Here is a 14,428-nt window from a genome sequence, read left to right as displayed (position 1 = left end):
ACTTTTTCTTTTTTATAATGTTTCATGTTTATCGTCAGAACTATATATACTGCTATAAAATTAAATGAATTATTGAAACAATTGGCAAATTTGCTGAACATTTGTACCTTCTTTTTCCTTTTTCGATTTTTCTTTTTATGTTACATTATTGAAATGAGCAGATGTGGTATGATTGCCAATGAGATAACTAAGTTGAAAAAAAGTGAATTTAAGTAACAATAGTCTATCGTACAACCTGCAAAAATCATACCATATAGGTGGACTATATTAGGTCTCGAAATGGAAATAGTGAAACAATTCAAGCGAGAAATTAACGACATAATTTAACAAAATAATTTACGAAAAACAAATATGACAAAAATGAACCAACACGGAAACCAGGACTACATAGATGATAGAGCGATGTTTATTTGTCTTTTTGTTGCATGCGTTCAACATTTTGTCCTAACGGTTGTTAAATTATTTTATGTATCATCTTTTTTTAATTTCTGAATCGGTTCTTCTTCTTCTTCTTATCGTTCGCCTTGACACTGGAATACCAGTCCCCTCAACAAATCTGTTGGGTATTAACTGGTCATTATAGCTTCTCTTTGAGTGGTGTTTATGAATCGGTTGTTATTCTTTCTTTCTTCCACATTTATTTACTTTTCCTTCCATTGCGGATTTTCCCTACCCATGTGAGAGGCGTCATTGTTTAAGGTCACTGCATACTGAAAAGCTTTGGGTGATTTAGAATACGGAAAGACAATTCATTCGCAATAAATTTCAAAAGATTTGGATAAAATAATGAACTCTCTGTTTTTTAAAGTAAATGTATCATGACTTGAGCTCTTAAAGATATTAACATTTTGCATTCTAATTACAGTATCGTAAAGCTGGACATATGTACAGAATTTTAAAAGAAACAGAGAGAAGTGCTAAATGCTTCGAGCGCATTTCTTACTATAATGAGGCAATTGAATGCTATCTTCAACAAAACATGTTTAAAGAAGCAATGTTAGTGATTGAGAGGAACAACTTAACAGATCAGGTAATAGTATAACATTTGTTAAGGATTGTCAGAAGAAATTTATATTTAGGGCGCGGGTGGTATGTAAATGACGGATATTTTAACGTAGTAAAAAGTAAAATCACAAAAATACTTAACTTATAGGAAAATCTAATCGGAAAGTCCATAATCACATGGCAAAATCAAAGAACAAAACACATCAAAAACGAATGGACAAGAACTATCATATTCCTGACTTGGTACAGGCATTTTCAAATGTAGAAAATGGTGGATTAAACCTGGTTTTATAGCGCTAACCCTCTCACTTTGATGACAGTCTAATCAAATTCCGTTATATTTACAATGATGCGTAAACCAAACAGATATAATAAATAAAACAGTCAAAACAAAATATATAAGGATTGTAGCATAACCAGTGCGTCAGGTTTAGACATATAATCAATTATAAAGGAAAATCCTTTTAGTAAAAATAAAGAAGGAATACAATATTTTACATACTGTAACATGTTATACTAGTACTCGGTATATCTTAACCATGCTGAAGTAGTTGGAAAACACTACATGTATGTTCTCCTTTGGCTTTTAGAAAAGGTATTTTGAAGGGGCTTGATTTCAGATATGACAACCTGGTTCAATATGCATATGCAATGCTATGGTGCACTCGGATCAAAGGAACATTTAATAACTAAAATAAGTCATATAGCAAAAGACTCCAAGGGTGTTTGTGACAATTGTTTATATGAAACAAGCTTCGTATTTTGCTCAAATTGGATAGGTAAAAAAAAATTTTCAAAATGAATTCACTTTTTGAGAAATGTTGAAAAAACAAAAACCGATATAATGCCAACAAAGGCATATTTTCAAATTGGTTAAACTCTTTTCGTATCATTCCATTTTTAAAAAGTGCAAAAGTTGTCAATGTCAGTATTATCAGTTTGAAATGCGTTAATTCATTCTTGTTTTAGGAAACATATGGTCCAAGAAGTAATCAGTCATTAAGATCAATAAGCGAAAGCTGGGCTGAATTATATCACAGAAAGAAAGACCAAACGGGAATGATGTTTATTTTGAAGAATCTTCCAGTTTCTGAACAAGTAGAATTCTTAGAAAAGCGTCATACTGAGGCAAATCAATATGTATATCATGCCAAGAATCTATTCATTAAAAATGGTGAGTGATCGCATAGACTTTCGATGTGTGAACCAACTAAAGATAGGAATAAATAATTACCAGTTTTTATGAATATTCAGAAATATGACACAAAGAGTGACCCAACAGTCGAGGGAGAGTACACTGTTGAACATACTTAATGAATGATTGATAATTTCAAGCATCGTCAATGGCTATGGCCCTCAAATCTTACAGTTAAGAATTTCGACAAAAAAGTCAATTACTTCGAACCAGTAGGTAAAAAGTGTTCATTTGAAAAATTAAAGCGGGTGGCCAGATTTTTTATAGATAAGACTGGCCACTAGCTTATTATAGAAATTGAATAAACCATTAATGCTAACTAAGTTAACTTCCTCAAGGTTTGAAAGGAATAGTGAGTTTATTATATCAATTTGGAGAAAAGGTTGATACATAAATCTTATATCGTTTCAAATAAATCCTGGTGGACATTAGATTTGGTATCACAAGCATAGATTGCAATTGTTTAGTCAAGTCATCCAACTTGAACAAAATCTGATATTGAAATGGTCCTATGGCGTAGATACTGCTATATATATATATTTTTTTCGTGCTTTCAATCAAAACCGTCATTTAGCTACACACATTTCGAAACTTTAAACCTAAAATGCAGAAATGGTTGAAAACCGCTACCATGCGTTGACCTTCATGCCTTGTTTCTGTTCATATTATATTAGAGAAATAAAAATAAATCATAAATTCTCAACCTTCCAATATCGTGACCATTTTTCGTCGTCACTGTCGCGTAGTTAATGTCTTACTATAAACCTAATCATCACTAATCACGCTGAGTCTTATGGTTTTGCACTGAACCGATACAAACGTGCCAAAGTTTGCTTAGAGAAACGGTGAATTCAAAGGCCTCTTTGGTCCTGCAGTTTAATATTTTCTGTAATCTGAAATAACTTATGAAAATAACTTATGTTATAGGTTTCAAACAGAATGCCGCAGATTTGTGCCTACGCAATGGACTTTTTACAGATGCTTTCACGATGTACAAGGATATAGGTGACACGGAAATGGCCTGTCAGTGTCTGATTTCTGAAACTCGAGTCAAAATAGCATTAGGTCAGATATCTGAAAACTATTTAGAAGATAAATTACATCAAGTGATAAAACTATGTAGTAATCCTAAAAACAATGGCCTGTTAGGGGATGCTAATTATCTCCTTGGACTTCTTTTGTCTGAAGAAATATACATTCAAGATGCTTTGCGTTTGTTTGATACATGTAAAGGGAAAGAAATTTGTTTTCTGGAGTGTACTGATTGGTTGATGAATTTTTCTACCAGACGTGATACGGATATCCTGAACAATCTAATCAAAGGAATACAACGTTTATTTCAAGTTTTGACACTTTTAACGAAAAGTGCCAATAAAATAAACCAGCGCATTTATGCACAATATGGCGTAACTGTTCAAACGGGCGGTGAAAAGGCATTTTTTAATCCGAAACAAAAGCCTCCGATAATGAAGCTTCTTAGAAAAAATTATCTCAACCCAAGTAAAAACAAACCGCTAAAAGTACAACTTCCGCTGTCAACAATTCGTTATGAGATCATTTCAGATTTACTATCAAAATGTACAGCATGGTACGTTAGAATCAAAGCAATTCTTTATGACGAACAAACAACTTTAAGATTGTGCACAAGATACAAAATTGACCCCAAAAAATGTAGTTGGTCGCATTGCTGTAAGGGTCTACATGAGCCCATGAATATAGTTATCTTTGGTAAACTTATAAAATCTGATATAATTCTCATAGAGATAGAAGACATACTGGATACTGGCATTAAAGATCTATTAAGCATACTCATGGGTACAGAACGAAAACTGCTGTCTAAGCGTGAACTACAACCAGATGTTTTCCTTCCTTGTAAAAGGCTGTTAAATGATTTAGTTCATTTAAGTTCTTCGGTGCGTGATTTCTATAACGAATCTAATGCGTCTTCTATTTGGTTTCTAATTTCTGATATAAATGGTGTAAAACGACAGTTACAAAATTATATCACAGATCAATATGCACAGTTACGCACGAAAAAAGAGAAACATTTGAGTCATTTTTTAGAGATTATGACTTGCATTAAAGTATTTGGCATCCATGTCGATATTAAAATAAACCTTTCGAAATTTCTTGATATCGTTAAGAGAGAATTTGATCGAGACTATCTTTCAAAAAGGCATCTTGAAAAGTGCGGATTTATTTTTGATTCCAACACCGGTAAATTCAAAACGAGTGTAGCTCGACATTTTGTAGATGCATTTTATGGACTTACTGATACAAAAGACCCATTCAAGGCGATCGGAAAATTTTCTATTTTTTTGCTGAACTCTTCAACTGTTGCTAATAAAACTTCACTTTCACAACTTGGATTGAATTTGATGTGGCTAAGATTTTATACTTTCATTAGTCTCTGTCTGCTGTCAAAATATTCCAATGTATCATCATTTTATATCCCTTCGTCCTTTCTATCAATTGTTCAGTTTATCGATATGAGCATAGAACCCTTAACAAAATGTTCCACTGTGGATCTTATTGCCTTGCATGGCGATATGTCGTTTGATGTTGGTAAAAAACTCAGTGTAATTTTTAAGAATTTTATACAGGCAACTATTGGAATGCAAAGTAATACTAATTTTCTGGACACTTTATTCCATAAGCTTTATGACATCAGTGCTAGAAACGGAGACACAAATTCTCCAGATAGGGAACAGTTAAATTCAGAAATTAATATAATTTTATTAGCAGAGGACATTTTGATTATCTGTGCAGTGTATTTGGTGAACATTAAAGGACTGTCACTTTCTTACCTCGAATCAGCTATAGTTGAAAGATTGTTAACAATTAAGTCAGATAATAAATATCCTGCTGGAATGAAAACTTTCTTCGGATCATTTACTAGGACTAGTGACACTAAATGCTTTGGGTTTTGTCTTCGGAACTTCCTGAATCAAAAAGGAGAAAAACTCCTAAAATGTACATGGGACAACAAAACAAGGATGTTAAATGTCACGGAAATCTTCTCAGATTTAATAGACACTTTCAAGAGTGAAAGTAAAAACAGCAAAGTATCGGCACAACAAATATATGCTGACACCGACCAAGCTGATGATAGTGATTTTTCAGATGACGAAGAATTTGGGGATTGTAAATATAGTAAAGAAAAACAGTTAAGGTCAGCACAGATTATATGTACATTCTTGAAAAACCTTGTATTGCGAAGAAAACTGAAAGAAACTAATAGTGTAATAGAACAGCGTGCGATGTGTAATTTGTTATGTGATATGACTATAGTCGATGACACACAGTGTGATATATGTGGTATAACGTTTTACAATTCTAAGAATGTTGATGAGATTGGTCGACTTTTACACACAGAGTTTCATGTTTCTTTGCTATCATTACAACATAAATTGCCCTCGGGTAAAAACAGCCAAAGTGGTAAATCTATCACCAACCTTTCCAATCATAAACAAAGCTCTCGTCATGTAATGAAGGAAGAGGAGTTCGATACTTTCAAGAGTAAGTACAATAGACATATACAACCAGTTGCAGAGAGAGCACAAACAATAATTACAAATTATGACTTGGAGTCTTTAAACTTTTCTGAGTTTCGCGCAACAGATACTTCCCAAATAAGACAATTTGTCAAACTATTTGAATGTTTGAAATCAGAAGTTGAAGACATTGTTAGGGAAACACGATGGCAATGGAAAGGCGGAAGTGGTTTGGTTGAAATAGTTGCAGAACTGGATTCTATGGAACAAGCTGTTAAGACAATTGTCTTGCAAAGAAACATGGTAATTTTTTCATTGGCAAGCATTCACAGATATAAAAATCTTAAAACTAAATGGTATCAAATTTTTTTACCAGTACAAAATGTTCTTTTTTTTATATAATAAAATAATCTCTTTGGGAAGTACACTACACATTATTGGCTCCATTACTCTCTTTGTTAAATTCCTCAAATTCAAGTAAACACTGCTTTCTTGTTTAAAGTTCGAATAAAGTGACAATCATTGCATGTCAAAGCAACACTGAACAAATCAACATACCTTAAATGAAATATAAGACAGAACTGGTTACTGGCACTTCGAATGTACCAAAACAGGTACTTTAGATCTGACAAACAGGCAACATGTTCAATCTTTTTTCAAATTTTATGCAATTGTTTTATTATTAAAACAATTATGTTAAAAAGTGTTCTACTATGATCACCGGTCATTCAACTTTCATTTGATACCAACCTAAATATTCTACGTGTTTTGAAAGTTACGCCCATGCGAAGGAAGTATTTTGTGTACTACTTTCTTGTTTATGCTTTCTGTCTAGGCCTGAATTAGTGGTGTTACACCTTTAGTTCGTTTGACTTAAAGGAGAAGGGGTAATAAGGCCCTTTTTTGGCCCAAATATTACTTCAACTCTGAAAGTTATCATACATATTCTTAAATGTGTTCATACTAGACTAAGGTACAGGGTACTCAGAAAATAAAAACAAATTTCACATTGAACGAGTTTCCATGGCAACAAATTATGATAAAATTTGCATATTTTGTAAAATGTCTTGATATTTCTTGTTTTTCACCAGATTTTAAATATATTTTCGATTGGAAAAGTATGTGTGCACTCAATAAACAACTTTAAATTTGGTGAGATTATGTCGATAGTTATAGAAAAGCTTCGCTTAAATTGTTATGTAGTTTCTTGGCTACGCACGATCTTACCACTATGGATATAATGATGGAAAACTGCGTAAATTCTGTATTATTCATCGTTTTCGAAAAACGGTACATATTATGACGTAATTGTGACGTCATCTGAAAAAGTCTTTATGCTTTTCATTTATATTTCCCGACCCTATGCATTTCCAAACATTATGTGCCTATTTAAAATAGTTGTCAAGCATTTGGTTCTCTTGGGCCAAAACCGGGATTTATCTGGGCAATACAATAAGTTCAATTAATGTCTCTTCTTAATTTCTTTGTCAATGAGGCAATAGAAAGTAAACCATTCCCGCATCTATACACATGTTTATGGCGAAAAACCAAACCAAAATAATAAAATGTTGGGAAGGAAAAATGATAATTATTCTGGACAACAAAACATCTCAACAAATTTTTTTTCTATCTAAATTTCATTAGATTGTTTAATTATTCTTTTCGTTATTTAGGATCGAAGCATGACACTGGTGTATTGTCATTCAAACATATTCACTGTATTCTAAATGCTCTTTCTCGATATAATTTAAAAAAAAAATCATTCACACAGTATTCATTTAAACTAGCAGTATACATGTTAACAGTGAATCTGCACAATTTATATACACAAATATATGTTGGAATATATAAATATATAGGAAGTACATTTAGTCAATTATTTAGGTAAAGTGAATTGATTGTTTGTGACAAAATATGTATCTTACTTTTAAGGATACTGATATGTCAGAAGATATTGAGGAACTCGAGTATAGACCACGGAGCAGTAAAGCAAAGAAAACATTAAGACAGAAGACAAAATGGAACAAATTACAATTACAATGACAATGTCTAAAACTTTTCTTTTTAAATTCATTGATAAACTTTTATAAATAACGATGCCTTCTGTTTTTGAATATTTAATTCAAATGGTGGTTATTCGATTAAATCATTTTATCGCTATTTTGTGCATTTTTCGTTTGATTTTTTTGGTGATCATTTTCATATCATGCTACTCACTTAAGATGGATAAATTATCGCTATAAACTAAGCAGACACGTGGCGTTGCTAACAAAATTGACATGAAATTGACAACGTCGTCATAAGTAAAATAGCGATAAACAGATTATCATTGGTCATCTCAACTTGATTGCCTTTCTCGCTTTCGCCGTCTTGGCTGAAGCGAGAAAATCAATCTCGTTGAGATGATCAACGATAATCTATAATTATATGCAGAGAAAACGAATCTCGACTTCAGCAGTGTTGACAAATTCATAGACAACGGAAAATACTTTCTTCCAGCCTGCGACCACAGTTGCTGAACAGATACATGTTTTGTCTCTGTTTCATCATCAGCTTTAAGATTCAATCTGTTGTGGACAAGTTTTTATAAATCAATATTTTTTTTAACCCTTAATAAAATTTCACTTATCTTAGACAAAAAAATAGTTTTTCATTGTTTTGTATTTTCTTGGTTATTGGTTTATTTCTTTTGTGCAGTTAACAATGTATATTACAATTAATTTGACTTGATGATAAATTTGATATATATTTTTTTCTCTATCCGTTTTAGTGTTTATAATTTTTATTTAGAAATGATGTAAAAATAGTTAATGTTCTTTAAATTAGAAAAAAAACAGTGACACCGATAAACAGTCAATTGACAAGTTTTGTCATTTGATTTATTCTTATATCATATCTGCATGATAACAATTTCTGTTAACCTATTAAATGTTTCAAGATGATGGCAGAAAAAAAATGAAATTGTTAAAAATCGCCATTTAAGGGCTGACAATCCTAGTATAAAGTTTAAAACTGATAGCCTCAGTAATATATTTTGAACATTTTGTATTGTTGATAAATTTTTATTCTAACAATTTCTGTTAATGTCAATTAGTTGAGTTTTGAACCTAATTGGCCATGATGCAAAGTTGATTTTCTTTATTATGTAGTACCCGTAATTACACCTAGGACAGTGTCCCTGGTAAATACCATGTTGTGTGGTTATCAAAATGGCCCTGATCTTTTCTCTTCCTTTGTCTACCTTTGTGAGGTATCGACAGCCTTCATGAGAACACGATTTATAAATACATTGAATCAGGAAAGGTTTGTCAGTTTAGTCTTCGACGATAAATTAATCAAATATGACACAATTGTGACAGTGATCATTTACCTCTGGCAAATCTTATCTCAAACAAAATGTATATAATTTCGTTATTTTTCGATAGTGTATTTTGTTGGGGTTTTATCTTTATTGTTGATGATATATTTCTAATCATATTTTTTTATTGCATGAGTTATCACCCCAAGCACTAGTTTAATTAATGTTTCTTCTCCGTTACCAACAAAAGATAGCGACAACATTCTTTTTCATGCTTCTTTATTAAATCCTCGGAAAGTTTTGACTGATTGGATTGAAGAAATCCGGAGAAATCTTACAGGATTTATCTACCAATACCAAATAAATTTACCGATATATTTTTGTAGCTCATAATCTGTATACACCTAGAATCTTTGTTTGAGGTCAGTGGGACATAATGTTGAAAATGAGGCCAAAGTCAAAGGTCAAGGTCAGGTTCTTGATTTTGACTTTTGCTTGATTTTGCAAATTGTCTGAAATTTAAACATATATTTATGGAAGAACTGGTGCATTTTTTTTGCTTTGTAATAATGAAGATATGATACATTCGGGATGATACAATCCAATAACATCTTGTCGGATTTCTTGCCCCTGAAATGGTTTTTTCAGGCAAATTGGCCATTACTTCAGATTGGTACATGATCATGCCAAAAAATCTAAAGAAAAACCTACCTGGACCAAAAACTTTAACCTGAAGCGGGACAAACGGACGCACAAACGAACTGAGGTACAGACCAGAAAACATAATGCCCATCTACTATCGTAGGTGGGGCATAAAAAGAAGATGTGGTACAAAATGTAGGCTGCCAATGAGACAACTCTCCACAAGAGAAAAATTGACACAGAAATTAACAGCTTTAGGTCACCTTGTGACCTTTAACAATGAGCTAAGCTCATACTGCATGGTCAGCTACATGTATAAAAGGCCTCAAAACTAGTTTAAATTCTTTCAAAAAAATAATTACAGGATCCTAACTCATTCCAGCCAAGCCCAGCCAATCAAGTTGTAATTTTCAATAGACTTGATTTGTTGTGCATTTGTATCCAATAAATTGCTAAGGTTTTTCCTGATTTATATTTTTATAAAACTAGGCTTTAATTTTCATGATTCTATGAAACAAGTAACTGTTTATAAATAAAATTAATTGATTCTTGAACCAATGCATGCATATATCATAAACTTAGTCATCTTTGCATGATTTTATCATTTTTTAGACATCCATTTTGTATTATCGTCAAAAAGATATTTCACTTGGTCGGTGTTGTGAAAATATGAAAGCTAATTAAAAGACGATTTTTCATTTCCTATCGTTAATTATCCATTTTTAGATAGTGACGTTCCCTTGTCACCATCTTACGGTGTTTATATATCTCAACTTGTACGATTCGCTCGTGTATATAACAATGTTTTAGATTTTAACGAGAGAAATTTAAGTATCACTGAAAAATTATTACACCAGGGTTTTCGATATCACAAACTAGTCAAAACATTTACTTAATTTTATCATTGGTATAAGAACATCATTCGTAAATATAGTTCAACATGCAGACTTCTTATACGTTCAGGTATTTCACATCCACTTTTTTATGGAAATATTCTTTATAAAGCACAAAAAAGTCAGTATACACCTCTGAAACCAACAAAACCTTTAAATAGACTTATTAAAAAAGGATATAGTTACGATACTGTTGTCAGGTCATTAAAGATTGCATATTTTGGCGTCAATATTGATTTACTTATAGGGTCTTTGTATCGGAACTAAACACAGTTATTCAAAAACCAGTTGTTGGCATGACACGGGTTATGTTCTTCTCATATATGTCATGATGGTATGATACTAAACCCCTAGCGGGAAGGATTGTGCCTGATATTCATATGATGAAATCATAATCTTTCAATCAGTTTAATTGAAGTCTGGAGCTGGCATGTCAGTTAACTGATAGTAGTCTGTTGTTATTTATGTATTATTGTCATTTTGTTTATTTTCTTTGGTTACATCTTCAGACATCTCAGACTTCTCTTGAACTGAATTTTAATGTGCGTATTGTTATGCGTTTACTTTTCTACATTGGCTAGAGGTATAGGGGGATGGTTGAGATCTCATTAACATGTTTAACCCGGTTTATTATATCTCGTCGTACTGGAGATTGAAAACCACAAAAATGCTATATTCGCACCATTTCTAGACATTTGTCAACTCAATACCAGAATCTATGCCAAAAAAAGTGCATTTCAGTTTTGAATTTTAGATTTTCCTCGACTTAGCATCAATATACCAACGTTACTTGTGTATGGAACAAACGTTTCTAAACTAATCCGGCATTCTAGAGCTTGCAGTTGCTACTCAAACTCGCAACTCAAACCTGTACTTGCAAATCGGTTGTTAAAAATAAATTAATGATCCCTGGTTTTTGTCGACGAACGTTATCTTTTTTCTCAAAAATGTAAATATTCAGTGTCACGTGCTTTAATGTTTCTGTTGGTCGTTCGACTTTTGACTAACCCCAGTCATTTTGCATTCTGCAATAAGGCTTTTGAATTTTGAACTTTTGGTATTACTGGTGCCAGGAAATCACGAGTTGCAATTCGTACATAATTTGGTTTTACAGTGTTGTTTATCCTTTCATTTATTTTAACTTAATTAATTTTACTGTGTGAAATAAGTGCATACTATATACGGTATTTATTATCAACGACAAAAACCTTATTTGTTGAGGTCATTGTCGAATGTACTATCTACTACATCATTTTGGTGACATCTTTGTTAGATTAATTTGTTTATTTGTTTGTTTGAGGTATTTAGTTAGTCGTATTCTATGTCTGATATGTATTTTCACACATTGTTGACTAGTGAAGGATCCCAATAATTTTCACATTAAAAGAGAGGCGAAAGATACCAGAGGAACAGTCAAACACATAAATCGAAAATAAATTGAAAACGCCATGGCTTAATATAAAAAGGCAAATAGACATATACTTGTTATAATAGAAAAACAAAATTTACGGGGTGTCAATTCATGACCCAGACCCAGATCATGCACAACAACAGAGAAAAATACACAAAAAGCTAGTACAGTAACTAAATTGAGACCTTCAACACCGAGCAAAAAACCCTCATCTCACTGCAACTTTAAGACGGCTCCGAGCATCGGCTTGGTCGATTTTTTTGCTTTCACAATTCGGATAAACTATGATAATGTAAGACGTAAAACCACTTAATTATGGAAAGTCAAAAAGAACAAACTGAGATTAATACAAGACCACACAATTTACTCCAAGAATAGATGAGTGTCATATTTTCAAGTTAGATGGTCGTGGTCACAAACCTTATCACCGTTCAGAGCTTCACCACAGATGTGACTACTAATACTCAACTAAATCTATATCATGATTTCGTCAGTCATTGATATTGGGTCATTCTTCTTGATAATCTTTGCAATTAACAACGCTTTCGATTCCATATTACTCACAAATTCTGAAACTTCGTTTTAACCTCTGTACAGATTGTGTGTACTCCCCACCATCACACTAGATGTAGTAACACAGCTCTAATGGTGTGTAAATTTAGTAAGGAAGCTATTAAACCAAGAGTTCCAAATGGTGAAGTTGAAATCATCACTTCGTAAATTTTACGGACGCCATCACGAGTTGGTTGACCGTTATGGAATAACTGTTTCACAAATGATATCGAATATGTTTCTTACTACAATCCCGTTCCCTTTCATGAATGTGACCTACCCCTAGTTTTTGGTGGGGTTCGTGTTACTTATTCTTTAGTTTTCTATGTTGTGTCATGTGTACTATTGTTTGTCTGTTCGTCTTTTTAATTTTTAGCCATGGCGTTGTCGGTTTATTTTCGATTTATGAGTTTGACTGTCCCTCTGATATCTTTCGTCCCTCTTTGACAGTACAATTTGCTATTACTAAAAACGGGATAACAAATTATGACTTTGTCTTGCCCATAAAAAAGATAAAAAATAAAAAAATAAAAAAAGGGCACCCAAGATATTTGCACTGATCTATTTGCAGAAACATTACACGTAGTGGAGATCTGACACGTTCCATTTTTCCCCATAGATCATTCTGGTTTTTTTCGTAAGTGAATTGATTCACATTTGTAATGCCGAGACCAATCCTATCTTTTTATATGGTATCAGTTTTTCCCATTCTCGATTTATGGTGATTTATATTTGTTAACCTCATCATCCTCATGCTGGTCTATGATTGGAAATTGTCGCATTGGCAATCGTACAACATCTAATTATTTTTATATCATTGTATTTTGAAAATCCAGAATGGAGCATAAACCACTGGAGAACTTACTAGACAGTTGTCAACTTCTATTTTATAGAATAGGTTTCTGTCTAAAAACAGCTTCAAATTACAGTGTTTAGTATCAATATTGTGCAATAGCATTGGTACCGTTGATGTAACTAGAATTTAAAAATAATTCTTTGTTATTAACACCACACTTTGTGTATTTAAATAATGTAGTTTCAAATGTTATTTCGTCTCATTGACATATACCCAGTGTACCATTTCATACAAATTTCTAAAAGTTTAGAAAATAAATTTGTATTTTTGTCAGCAAACTAACAGATTCAAACACATCTAATATCAACTAGTGAAACTAATACACTAACCAAGAATCACGAAAATCATGAAATAACTGCGCATATCAATGCAAAAACCAGATAAGTTGCAAATTAAAGAGGATAAATATAAAGGCAACAGTAGTATACCGCTGTCCGAAATTCATTCAATCGATTGTGAAAGAACAAATCCGAGTGTCCTACTAAAACCGAGGGAAACTCATCAAACATAAGATGAGAACAACAACACAACAGAAAAAAAACATGCAACACACATGACTTGGTACAGGACATTTTAAGAAAAAATGGTGGGTTGAACCTGGATTTTGGGGCTAGCCAAAACTCCCGCTTTGTAACACCTATATCCGATAGTAACAGCTTCATAATTTGGTCATCATATAGAGTTTTATGTATTCAACATATTTGAAAAAAGAGATTATTCAAAGGAAACTCTTCTTGGCTTTTTATTGTGTAGCGCTATTCTAGCAACTCTTCTGTTGTGGGTTATAAAGAAATATTAGAACCAAGAGTTGAGTTTAAGTTTATGTCCTATTGCAGTTGCAATCATGTCTTCATTTGTGCTTTTAAAATATCAGTGTCCATGATGACTTCCTCGGTTAAGACCTCACTGATGTACCCAAGAAACACCCATGTTTGCAAGGTTTACAAGAACAAATGCCCATACTGGAACATAAATTGGTCACACTCACAGTTGTTATGTTTAGCTGTGTTTTGACTTTTTTTTGGGGGGAGAGGTTCTAAAGGTTAGCGTCTAACACTGTATGATGCCACCTTGATATAGCA

General features: G+C 32.6%; 1 long non-coding RNA gene across 2 annotated transcripts in view; it reads left to right on the top strand.

Moving 5' to 3' along the window:
* The window catches only part of LOC143041931 (uncharacterized), a 31,996-nt gene extending 24,142 nt beyond the window's left edge, over window positions 1-7,854 (top strand). For both annotated transcript variants that reach the window (XR_012967840.1, XR_012967839.1), the window contains 4 exons: window positions 866-1,030; window positions 1,975-2,179; window positions 3,128-5,997; window positions 7,627-7,854. This is a non-coding gene — a long non-coding RNA (uncharacterized LOC143041931). The remainder of the gene's footprint in view (window positions 1-865; window positions 1,031-1,974; window positions 2,180-3,127; window positions 5,998-7,626) is intronic.
* The last annotated feature ends 6,574 nt before the right edge of the window (window positions 7,855-14,428 follow it).

The sequence above is a fragment of the Mytilus galloprovincialis genome, chromosome 8, assembly GCF_965363235.1.
Source record: "Mytilus galloprovincialis chromosome 8, xbMytGall1.hap1.1, whole genome shotgun sequence".
Classification (NCBI taxonomy): domain Eukaryota; kingdom Metazoa; phylum Mollusca; class Bivalvia; order Mytilida; family Mytilidae; genus Mytilus; species Mytilus galloprovincialis.
The sequence above is the reverse complement of the archived record's forward strand: the minus strand, read 5'-3'. Positions and strand labels throughout refer to the sequence as shown.